The sequence below is a fragment of the Arvicola amphibius genome, chromosome 2 (genome assembly GCF_903992535.2).
Source record: "Arvicola amphibius chromosome 2, mArvAmp1.2, whole genome shotgun sequence".
NCBI lineage: Eukaryota > Metazoa > Chordata > Mammalia > Rodentia > Cricetidae > Arvicola > Arvicola amphibius.
In genome coordinates this window covers 140,822,925-140,835,919 of record NC_052048.2, presented here as the reverse complement: position 1 = coordinate 140,835,919, position 12,995 = coordinate 140,822,925, and positions in this window count along the sequence as shown.

Below are 12,995 nucleotides of genomic sequence, written 5' to 3'. Positions count from 1 at the left end.
TGTCTCTTAAAAACTAAGCAAAAAGACAACTGGGCATGTAAGGTTCCTCTAGTGAACCATTCCTTTGTAGAAAGTTGAAATCTACTAAAAGGTTATGATGTGTGGAATATCTGTTTGCTGTGGAAATAGAATCATGGTTAGAGATGATGTTGGCAATTTCAGACCTGCTGACATAAATGAACAAAATTTGGTAATAAACTAATGACTTGCATGCTTTTTCTTTACCCTGTCTCATTCCTTACTGGTAGGATCAATCTTTTCAGTATTTGGGTTCTGGTTTAATGAGCCAGAAAAGTAACTTTGTAGTATCAGAATGTCATCCAACTGTATATTTACTTTATTGTAAATAATGGTGAACAGTGGTCAATAAATAGTTTTATATTCCTTTATGTGATGGCTTGTCATTGTCTGATTTGCTCTGTAATGTATGGGAACATGTATGGAAACATGTAATCATAGAGTTCATCCTTTATTAGTTTTGAGACAGGGCCTCTTTGTAATTCAGGCTCTCCTCAGTCATTCTCTGTCAGCCTCTCAGGTACTTTCTGGTTTGTTATTTTGAAATAGCCTCACATATCCCAGGTTAGCCTTAAACTTGAGTACCGGGATCACGAACACATATATCACCACATGTCTTATTTATATACATTGATTTACAGTCAAAATGAGCTGGGTTGTCCCAACATTAACTGTCTGCATAATGGAGAGGTTAACAGTTCTTTAGCTTCATGAAGCTAGAAGCCTCAACTCAGCTGTCTCAGACTTGTGCTGAAGGGATTCACTCTAGTACGTGTGGAGGCCCAGGAAGCATGAGTGTGATGGTAGCTATAGGGATAGCCCGGCAGCCAGAAGCAAAGGTAGGCAGTAATACTGCTTTTTCCTTGGATGTCTTAAGATTTTGTTTTTAATATGGGGACTAGGGACCGTGAGTGCTAGTACCTTGTATGCCCTGGAATCACAGCAATTGTGAGCTGCCTAGAGTAGATGGTGGCAACTGAACTCTGGTTCTCTGGAGGAACAGGAAAGTTGCTCACTGCCGATCCATCACTACAGCCAGCCTTGGACTACTTTATGTCTGGGTCACTATTCGAAAGGCTGCCCAGTCTAATGCGAGTCTTTACCATCGGTTAATCCCTTTTACAAATAGATACATCCACATAAAAATGTATCTACTGATTCCAGTCGTATTAAACTGACCTTGAACCTTTACCTCTCTTCACAGGGTCTTAACTAAGCTGAGCTTGTTTGAACTGTCAGAGTAGGTTTTGATGGTCATTTTTCTTCCCTTTCTGACACAACAGCTCAGTTTTGCTTTACTTGTCTCAGATATACCACTCAGTTCCCTAGCCAAAAAGCTTATGAGAAGACATTTTAATTTTTCTGTGTCATCAAAGTAAAAACAGGCATTATTGGGGGTAGCTATATGCTTATATACTGTTTGTGTATACATGTTAGGTTTTTATATAGTTTTTAGCTTCCTGGTTGCTGGGATTAATAGCATGTATGTATAAATATGACTCCTCCATGGTTAAGGGGAAGATTCTTATTTTGGATAGAATATCCAGAGGCAGCCCAGAAAGAGAAGTAGACTGGACCTGGCCAGAGTCATTGAGGGGAGAATGAGCAGCTGGGGGAGGGAAGCCAGTGAGCTGGAGGAAGTCTGGGGGAAGGGAGGAGGAGAGAAGGGCTAGAATGCTAGTGGACTTTGAAATGTGTAACAGGTACTTGAGATACCTAAGGAGCATGGAGGCCAGCATGTACTTCGATATGCCAATAGACAGCACAGGTTGCCATTTGTCCCTTCTGCCAAAGGTAAGGGCAATGACTACATTTGGTAGAGAGAAACTGGCTTCACAAGTTCTTGAGGAATGCTGGGCTTTATCTAACTGCCAAGACTCCTCCATAGTTCAGGTTGAACCCATTTCTGGACATTTATTTGGTCTGCTTTTTGGAGTTGGGGGAATTAGAAATTTTCTTTGGATCTAACTGTGTGCATCACCATGTCTGGGTAAATGATACACTTTTTAAAGAAAGTAAGTTCCAAGTATGACCATACCTGATTTCAAGTTCTATTACAGTCATGATAACAAATGCAGCATGGTAAAAAACAGAAATGTGGGTAAATAGAAGATCAAGATACAGTCCATGCAGCTGTAACCACCTGGTGTTGAATTCCAGGTGCAGTCTACCCTCCCTGCCTTCACAAATATCCAAGTACTTCTCTGCCCCACCTCCATTCCTGGGACTGACCCCTTTCAGGTAGCAAAGTCATAAACAAGAGCTACAGGCAGGACAAGTGAAATGTCAAGTCACACACTAACTAGGCCCATTGTTCTTCCTGGTGTCCCTTATCCTGAAATGTCCTTGAGACCTTCAAACACTTGCCTCAGCCAGAAATACAAGAGCAAAATGTCTTAGCCTAATTAGATGATGTCACCCAACCTTGGCCCCATTTTCTGTGGCTTAACATCTGCCCTCCCCCTTTCTCTCAGAGGACTTTGAAAGAACAGGTTCTGTCCTAGGCAAGATGAAGCTTTTTTGCTTCTGAATGCACAACTATATCTGAAACTTTTCCCTGAAGAACAATCCAACTTCATGTTTCTCTGGAACCCTAGTTCTTAAACACCTGACAGGGAAGATAGCCTCTTTAACAGAGATTCTGGAAACAAACATTGGTCACTATTGCCATTCTGGTTTGCTTTTTGTTGCTGTTACAAACACCATGACCCAAAGCCACTTAGAGGAGGAAAGGGTTTCTTTCTAGCTTGTAGGTCATAGCCCACAGAGGAAAGTCAGGACAGAAATTCAAGCAGGAACTGAAGCAGAAACCCAAGCTTAGCTACCTCAGGCTCTTCTACAAGCTGAGACCACCTGCCTAGTGATAGGACTACTCACTGTGGGCTGGGCCCACCTACGTCAATTAGCAATCATGACAGAGACCTGCAGACTTGGCCACAGGCCAGCCTGGTCCAGGCAGTAGTCAACTGCAATTCCTTCTAGGTCATTCGAGCTTATGCCAAGTAGAGCAGAAGAATGACATGGCTTCTTTATCTGGTACTGCACAAAACCCTGCACCCTGTGAAACTCCTCAAAGTAGAGATGTTTCAAGGTGCAGGGACTGGATGAAAGGAGATGAACCTGGAGGAATTAAAATGCTCCCTAGCAAAAGAGACCATTAACCTCTCAAAGAAACTTCAGAGTGGAAGTGTGCCAGTTATATGACCGAGGGTCAATATCTAGAATATACAAATGTAGAAGGGAGCGTAGATGGAGCGGCGGGGCTGCGTCCCGCCACCCGGCTAGCTTTACCCGAAATAATTACACAGAAATTGTATTCTTTTAAACACTGCCTGGCCCATTATCTGTAGCCTCTTATTGGTTAATTCTCACATCTTCCTTTAACCCATATTTAGTAATCCCTGTAGCACCACGAGGTGTGGCTTACCAGGAGGGATCTTAAGCTGCGTCCATCTCGGATAGGAGAAGCATGGCGACTGCCTATGGCGACTGCCTGAAGTGTCTCCCCAACTCCGCTTCCTTTTTCCCACAATTCTGTTCTGTCTACTCCGCCTACCTAATTTTCTGTCTCTTAAAGGGCCAAGGCAGTTTTTTTATTAATAAAAGTAACAAATAGACACTCCTCCATCATTTCCCCTTTTTCTGTTTAAACAAAAAAGAAAGGCTTTAACTTTAACATAGTAAACTTACATATAACAAAACAGTTATCAAGCAAGAATTACAGTTACAATATTTAAATCTATTTTATCTTTTATCATAACTAAGGAAAACTATAACTATTGAACCATTCTTCAACTCCATCAAAGACTCCAGAAGGATATAAGACTACCTAAGTAAACAAGAAATATGCAACTTTCATACTCTAGAAATGACAGAGACAACTCACTGCCTGGACAGTCACCCAAAGTTCCTCTGAAAAGACTTTTAAATGGGTCACAATGTTGGATGACTGTACGTAGGCTTGAGAGAGAGAAAAAATAAATATATAGAGAATAAAGTTAATGCCTTAAAAAAGGGTAAAGTCTTTAAAGACAGAATAAAGTAAAGTGATAGAGTAAAAATAAGCCACGTAAAAATGGAAAATTCACAGAGAGTCTGGATTATGTATTTTATTGTATTTTCTTTGAAATTTTTGACTGTAAAGGAGCTAAATATAGAGAGACATTTCATTATATGGGCTGCCAGGCTAGACCAGAATGGACATCTTAACGGTATGACTTCAGGATTTGGATCTAAGAACATGATGCTTTGGAAAAGAGTTTCTTCTTTTGTTTTCACAGAGGACGAGACTCTGTGGATTGCTTCTATCACAATATGGTATGATAGACCACGCCCCCCTGAAAGGTTGCTGTGAACACCCTCAAAAAATTACTTCACTCAACTGCCAACTGAGATGAACCTGGCACACAGGTTACACCATGAAAGATCTGAATAACAGCGCCCCCATTCAGCAGGAAGTAGTTTGGAGAGAAAAAAACTGCGCCCATTTTCCCAAATGTTGTTTATAAATGTTCTTTTACATTTAAAGGGGGAGATGATATAGATATGAATAATTTGCATTGGTATAGATTTTAAGGTCAATTTTGTTATATGTATATGTATTTCTGCTCTTGATTAAGGTATTGTGATTGTATAGTTTATTTAAGAATGTAATGTATAATTAGGAAATATAGGTTGTTAATGGATAATCATCAATAATAGTCAAGCTTGTAGTCATGTTAGTTAGATTTTCTAGATGTGCATAGATATATTTCAGATAGTCATTCTTCATATCTTTCAAAGACTACAGAATATGGCATTTAATGTTTTAATAACTTAGGGTTTTTCATGACAATGAGACACGTCTGCTCCTGGCAGCACCAATCTACTTCAAGAAGATGATGGGCATTGAAGAGGATCCTTATGGAGTTTGATAGCAATTTGGGCAAGAAACTGCTCTTGCCTGGACTGTTGCAGAAACTGGACACAGAGAACCCACAGAGAGAGGACTGCTGAACTTGCCTAAATGTGAGATGATTCTTTGGGGTTTCTGATTCAAGAAAGAGTCTGTGAGACATTTTGAAGGACACAGCAGATAGTGACTGAACTGCCTTCAAAATTTCCTGCTGCATAGAAATGTCTCTGGATACTATGGGCCTGTAGGCCAAAGATGGATGCCCCAACGGTACAAAAGAACTTTGGGTGACTGTCCAGGTAGCAAGATGTCTCTGTGATTTCTAGAGTTTTGGAAGTAGCTTACTTCTTGTTCACCTAGGTAATATATCCTTCTGGAGTCTTTGATGGAGTTGAAGAATAGATAGATAGTTTTTCTTTGTTATGATAAAAGATAAAATAGATATAAATATTGTAACTGTAAATTCAAATTCAAATTCACCAACACCAGCAGCAGGAATCAGGACAGCAACTGAGCCTGTGAGGTGCTTACAATCACTCTTTGGATTGACTGAGTCTGTATCCCAGCACACTAGTGGTAAATCACATAATACTTGCAGTCCTCAGATTCCCACAGGAAGTATTGATGTTCATGTTCAGCTGTTCGACATGCAGGAGAAGGATAACTAAAGATTAAAAAGTAAATTTAATAACACCTAAAACCTCTCATGCCCCCAAACCCAAGTCATATCACTGTTAGAAGCCTAGCTCCGGTGGGTGGTGGTGGCACATATCTTTAATCACAGCACTGAGAGGAAAAGGCAGAGGGATCTCTGTGAGTTCAAGGCCAGCCTGGTCTACAGAGCAAGTTCCAGGATTGACTCCATGTCTTGAAAAACCAAAAGCAAGCCTAGCTCCTTGCCAATTCTATCAGACCATAGATGGTCTATGGAATTATTACCTAATAAGATTAGGTATCATCTCTGTCTCCTATGTGGAGCAGACACCCAGTTATAGCTACAACTATATTGCACAAACATCAAATCAAAATGTAATCTTACATATTATCAACACAAAAAACACAGCTGTTATCTTTTTTTTTGTTTGTTTTTTTTGTTTTTCGAGACAGGGTTTCTCTGCAGCTTTAGAGCCTGTCCTGGAGCTAGCTCTTGTAGACCAGGCTGGTCTCGAACTCACAGAGATCCACCTGCCTCTGCCTCCCGAGTGCTGGGATTAAAGGTGTGAGCCACCACCGCCCGGCCACAGCTGTTATCTTAAAAGAAATAAGAGATAGTTTATTCTGGAGTCATCATATTCAGTAACCCGGTTTAGGTTACCCCAAATTCCATGTGACAATATATATATATATATAAATATATACATATAAATATATATTTATGGTTTTTATAGTTTAAAGAAAGTAATAAAAAAAGTTTAAAATACACTGGTGGGGGCTGGAGAGATGGCTCAGTGGTTAAGAGCACTGGCTGCTCTTCCAGAGGACCTTGGTTCAATTCCCAGCACCCACATGGCAACAACTCACAACTGTCTGTAACTATGGTGATCTGACAATCTTAGTCAGACATACATGCAGGCTAAACACCAATGCACATAAAATAAAGATAAGTTAATAAAAAATAAATAAAATACACTGGTGGGGACATCAGAGAAATGGGCACATGAGATGAGAGGAGCTATCCTATACGCTCAAGGTGCTCTATGATTATATTCTTAGTTTGGGGTTAAAAGATTCCAAAAAGGCTTTCTCTTGTCACAAGACTTTGGATCTGACACAGAAAAGGGCAAGTTATAGCTGTTTCTGTGAGCCAGAACTTAGCCCAAGATAAGGCCCTTAGTCCCCGGATTGACTGTTCCAGTCTGTGCACAACACTGAGATTCTAATCAGCCAGTCAGTCTCTGCAGACACAGCTACCTTCCAGCAGTTTTCAGTCTATAAAAACCTTTTTTAGAGGGTACCAGAGAGCTGGTTCAGTGATTAACAGAACTTGCTTTCAATACCCAAACAGCACCTCCCAATTGTCCATAGCTCCAGTTCCAGAGGATCTGAAAGCTCTTTGGGGACACCAGGCAATTATTAGTGTACATACATACATGAGGTGACACACTCACACACATAAAATTAAAATAGATCTTTTCTGGTGTTTTTGTGTTGTTTTGTTTTTTGTTTTTTTTTAAGTAAGAGCTAAGTTCTTCTCCTTCTCCTCCTCCTCCTCCTCTTCCTCCTTTTTTTTTTTTTTTTTTAATTTTTCGAGACAGGGTTTCTCTGTGGCTTTGGAGCCTGTCCTGGAACTAGCTCTTGTAGACCAGGCTGGCCTCGAACTCACAGAGATCCACTCGCCTCTGCCTCCCGAGTGCTGGGATTAAAGGCGTGTGCCACCACCACCTGGCTGTTAGATTTTGATGCAGCAGAAAGAAAGCAGAGTCTAACCTCAATAGATGGAACTGTGTTTATCAGTGCACACGGTAAAGGGCAGCCTCTCTCCCATGGGAAATTGCCAGAGTCAGCCAGGAGAGGGTGGGAAAGTTAGCTGGGAGCCTTTACAGAGCCAAGGTGAGGAGTTGGGGAGTGAGAGAATTGTTGCAGCTGCGGGGGACTACTGTCTCTCCTTTCTGAAAGTGTTTGTCCAGGGTGAGACAGGCTGTCAGGTATTCCTCTCTGGGATGACTGAGGAACTGAGCATGGTCATCTGTGAGCTCACAGGAATTCTGACTCACAACCAAGGCACTCTGTTGTTGGGGTCCGGTGCTAGCCCGGACCCTCAATTATTTCTCTACCAGACCCCAACATAAACTATCTCTCCCTCTCTGGACCGGCGTGGAGGCGCGGGAATAAAGACACAGCTCACATGGCTTTATCGGGAGGGAGATTCTCAGTGATCCCTCCTGATATCCTGAGTTCACATTCTGAAGAATTTCTCCGTTTATTCTCCAGTCTTTGTACCAAAACTTAACTTAGGGGAAATACATTAATTCTATCTCCTAGGTAACCAGGTGGGTGGCTTTCAGTCACATTCACAACTACCTGTCTGCTGTATATTCTAGCTGTCACATAGGTTTGAATTAGCATTTCTATAAGGCATCCTCCAAATTACAAAGGAAGGAGCAAAACATCCTGACCTTTTGTTAGGTTAGCGACAGCCTGCCTGGCAGGATACATGAACCATCTCAGGTGTGGCCTATGGCTTGACGGCTTGGCTGCCATGCCATATAGGAATATGGGCCTACACTCTTGTCACTGCAGAGATGGCTCAGTGCTTAAGAGCACATACTGATCTTGTAGATGATCCAAGCTATATTCCAGCACCCATGCCTGGCAGCTTATAACTGACTCTAACTCTGGCACCTGAGGATCCAGTACCTTTTAGTGAACTCTGTGGCCACCTGAACTCATGTGCACATGCTCATGCTCTCTCTCTCTCTTACACACACTCACACACAAACAAATACACACACACAAAATTTCTAAACAAATTTTCAAAATACTTTTACCTTTTTGCTACATTTATTTATTGTTTGTTATTTACTTAGGGGAGAGATACATGAGACACAGCGTGAGTGGGGATGTCAAAGAGTTGGTTCTTGTAGCTGGATGATGGGGGCAGAAGCCTGTAATCCCACCACTCGGGAGGCAGAGGCAGGTGGATCTCTGTGAGTTCGAGGCCAGCCTAGTCCAGTGAACTCCAGGACAGGCTCCAAAACTACATAGAGAAACCCTGTCTTAACACTCGCCCCCCAAAAATGTGGATTTCTGAGTTCAAGGCCAGCCTCATCTACAGAGTGAGTTCCAGGACACCGAGGGCTACACAGAGAAAGCCTGTTTTGGAAAAGAAAAGAAGAAAAGAGAAATAACAGAGAGGGAGAAAGGGAAGGAGGGAGGAAGGAAGGAAAGAAGAAAGGAAACAAAACATTTTCCTCTTGAAGTGCGTGATCCCAAATTTGAGTTCTTTACTTCTCTCCTGATACCTTTCTTTTCAAGACAGGGTTTCTCTGTAGCTTTGGAGCCTGTCCTGGAACTCACTTTGTAGACCAGGCTGGCTTCAAACTCACAGAGATCCACCTGCCTCTGCCTCCTGAATGCTGGGATTAAAGGCGTGCGCCACCACCACCTGGCTATTCTGTTACTTCTGTGTGTGGTTTGTGGTCCGTGTGTGTCTCATATCTGTCTGTCTCTAATAAAGGGTTTTGCTCTCTATTTATTGAATGTCACAGAAAACTGCGGGAAAGGAATAAGGAGTACCTTCTACAAAAATCTTTAACAGTTTTATGAGGGAAGGAGTTGCTCTACTGCCCTAACTAACCCAGAGCTGCAAACAGATGTTATCAAACTCTATACACAGGTTGCTCCCCATATTTATAATGGATTTTTATCTTAATGTTACTTTCAACCTCTTAGCTGCTTTTAGCAGGGGATGACCTCAATATATATACACACATGCATTATTCTGGGAGGGGCATGGAAGACTGTATAGTTTCAGACTAAAGCGATGAAGTTATGGTTTATCAGTTGAAAAGCCAATTACTCACAAACTAGAATCATCTAAGAAGAGGGAACCCCAATCAGATGCTGCCATACCTGCATGGCCTGGAACCAAAACCGAGAGAAGGACGTCAGGATTAAACATGCATACACCTCTCTAGTTGCTGGTAAAAGAAGCCTCTTTTTGAACAGCACCACGGAGGTTTTTATACCTAACACAGTCAGACAGGCCAAAGGGTGAAAACCTCATCACCTGATCCTCAATCAAGGCCAGGGCAATACGTGCTAGGAAGCAGGGTTGGTAAACAACTTTAACACAGCTTTCAGAAGCTCAAATCAGAAAGGCAAAAAAAAAAAAAAAAAAAAAAAAAGTCACTAGTGGGGAAGAGCAGCTGGAGGTCAGGACTCCAAATGGTCCCAACAAGATGTGGCAATCAGCAAGCCTGCAGAGCATCTCCCTACTTAGTGGTAGATATGGGAGGGCCTCGCCCATTGTGAGTGATGCCACTTTGAGCCTGGTGGTCCTGGGTGCTATAAGAGATCAGTCTGAGGAAGTACCCTCCATGGCCTCTGCATCAGCTCCTGCCTCCAGCTTTCTACCTGGTTTGAGTTCCTGCCTTCGCTTCTCTCAGTGGACCCTGATTCAGGATATGTGAGCTATTAACCCTTTCCTCCTCAAACTGTTTTTGTTCATGGTGTTTCATCACAGCGATAGTAACTCTGACTAGGGCTGGAGAGATGGCTCAGCAGTTAAGAGCACTGGCTGCTCTCGCAGAGGACCAGGGTTTAATTCCCAGCACCCACAAGGCAGCTCATTACTGTCTGTAACTCCAGTTCCCAGGCTCTACAGTCTTACACAGACATACATGCGGGCAAAACACCAATGATTACAAAATAAAAATAAATTTAAAAAAGTAGTAACCCTAACTAAGACACATAGGAAGTCCCAGGCATAGTAAAGTTTGTTATATTCTTTTCTTTTCTTTCTTTCTTTTTTTTTTCCTTGATTTTTCAAGACAGGTTTCTCTGTACCTTTGGAGCCTGTCCTGGCACTAGCTCGATCCTTTTCTTTTTTTTAAGATTTATTTATTAGGGGGCTGGAGAGATGGCTCAGTGGTTAAGAGCATTGCATGCTCTTCCAAATGACCTGAGTTCGATTCCCAGCAACCACACGGTGGCTCACAACCATCGGTAATGAGATCTGATGCCCTCTTATAGCAGGCACATATGCAAACAGAATATTGTATCCATAATAAATAAATAAATAGTTGAAAAGAGATTTGTTTATTAATTATGTATTCAGTATTCTGTCTGCATGTCTGCTGCAGACCAGAAGAGGGCGCCAGATCTCATTACAGATGGCTGTGAGCCACCATGTGGTTACTGGGAATTGAACTCAGGACCTCTGGAAGAGCAGTCAGTGCTCTTAGCCTCTGAGCCATCTCTCTGGCCCTATTATTTTCTTAAATGAAAGTTGAACTTAAACAGGCTGCGAATGCAGGAAAGAAGACAGATTGAGAATGCAGTTTTAAGTGCTCCCAAGGCACATTATAACCTTGCTACAAGGTCTAGTAGAGGTTCAGTTTCAGAAGGGAGTTTTCAGAAAAAGCTGGTTCCACAGTTAAAGCCATCAAGGCTAGTATGACTGTGGTCCTGAAGGAAATTCTCTTCAGTTCCAGAGAAACAAAGGGAATTCCTTGACAGGATAGGTTCCCCGGGGGGCCAGGATGGGAGGGGTTCCACACCACACAACAAAGCCCTCATGCCAGGAGTCATAAAGCAGGAAGTCACTAGAAAAAAAAAGATATTATCCAAGGTTGTCTTGGACCTGGGGATCAGGTTCCCAGTTTAGGGAGGAGGGAAAGAACTTATCTATAAGGCCACACACAAACTCTGTGGGATTAGAGACTTCAAAGTGTGCTGTCTGGGGAAGATACAGCCAAAAGCTCTGTAGCCTAATAGTTCCCTCTCAGTCTTTGTTCTAAATTACCTTCCGTTAGAATAAACCACTATACTTAGGGTTTCTATTGCTGTGAAGAGACACAGGCCATGCAACTCGTAAAGGAAAACATTTAATAGGGGGCTTCCAGTTCAGAGGTTTAGTCCATTATCACTATGGCGGCATACAGGCAGACACAGGACTGGAGAAGTAGCTGAGAGTTCTACCTCCGGATCCAAAGGAAGCAAGATAAAGTGACCCTGGGCTTCTGCACACTTTCTCCAACAAGGCCACACCTCCAATAATGCTACTCCCTATGAATCTATGGGATTCTATTTTCTCCTTTGTTCATTAGATTTTTTTCTTTTATTTTATATACCGACTGATATGTAATATTATTTTAATATGTGTTACATTTGTTTATGCCATGGAATATTTGTCTACTGATGCAAAGATGTGTTGTATTCCTTTATGTTGCATCTTTTTAACTCTGTGAAGCTGTGATTCTTTGCCTGTCTAAAACACCTGAGGGTCTACAGGCGGTGGCAGCACACAGCACTCAGGAGGCAGAGGCAGGCGGATCTCTGTGAGTTCAAGGCCAGCCTGGTCTACAAGAGCTAGTTCCAGGACAGGTTCCAAAGCTACAGAGAAACCCTGTCTCGAAAAATAAAAACTGGCAGGCAGCAAGCAGAGTGTCTGGCTTGAACATTTGAAACCCCAAAGCCCACCCCCAGTGACACACTTCCTCCAAAAGACCATACTCCCCAAAACTCCCTGTCAACTATTGCCACTTCCTAAAGACCAAGCATTCAAATCTATGAGCCTAGGAGGGCTATTCTTTTTTGTTTTTTCAAGACAGGGTTTCTCTGTGTAGCCCTGGCTGTCCTGGAACTTGCTCTGTAGACCAGGCTGGCCTTGAACTCACAGAGATCCTCCTGCCTCTGCTTCCCAAGTGCTGGGATTAAAGGCATGCACCACCACCGCCCAGCCAGACTAGAGTTATTAATAAGCCCTAAATTTACCCCTCAGACTTAGTTGCAGCTTTATTCCAGAGTACATGGAACATATAAGATTGGGAACAGTAGCTGGGGAGTTGCCTAATTTGAATTAAACAACACACTCCTATCATGAAGTTCCTAGTACAAGTCTTAGCTGTCATCTGTAGAAGCAAGGTGCTATGATAATGGTCCTAGAACAATGTCTAATTACCATGTGGGCAGCAAGGGGAAAACTTCAGCAGGGATTGTGCCCAGGCTCACACTGGAGATAAGTCAGGCATCTAAGCCTAGAGACAGTCTCCAAATAAGGTCAAGTCGAGACCAGGGCACCTTCCGCAGGGAGGGGTGAGGGTAAGGGGTAGGGCATCCATGTTGCCCAGCTCAGAGAATGCTGCCAGGCCAAGGTAGGCTGCAAACTCTGACCAGCAGGGCCTCTCAGCAATTTCAGACTGGAGAAAGCGAGACTCTAGTAGTCAGTCACTCAGCAACAGGTTATAAGCCACCACAGTCCCAGTTCGACACCAAAGACCTAGAGAATTCCTGGAGAGCCACCAGTCTTTGGTCCAAGTTGGAAGGCAGAAGCTGTTTGTGTCAATGAGGGGATCAGCGGCAGTGACAGCAACAGAGCACTCACCAAGAGTGAAGGCCAAGAGAGAGAAAATATGATAAA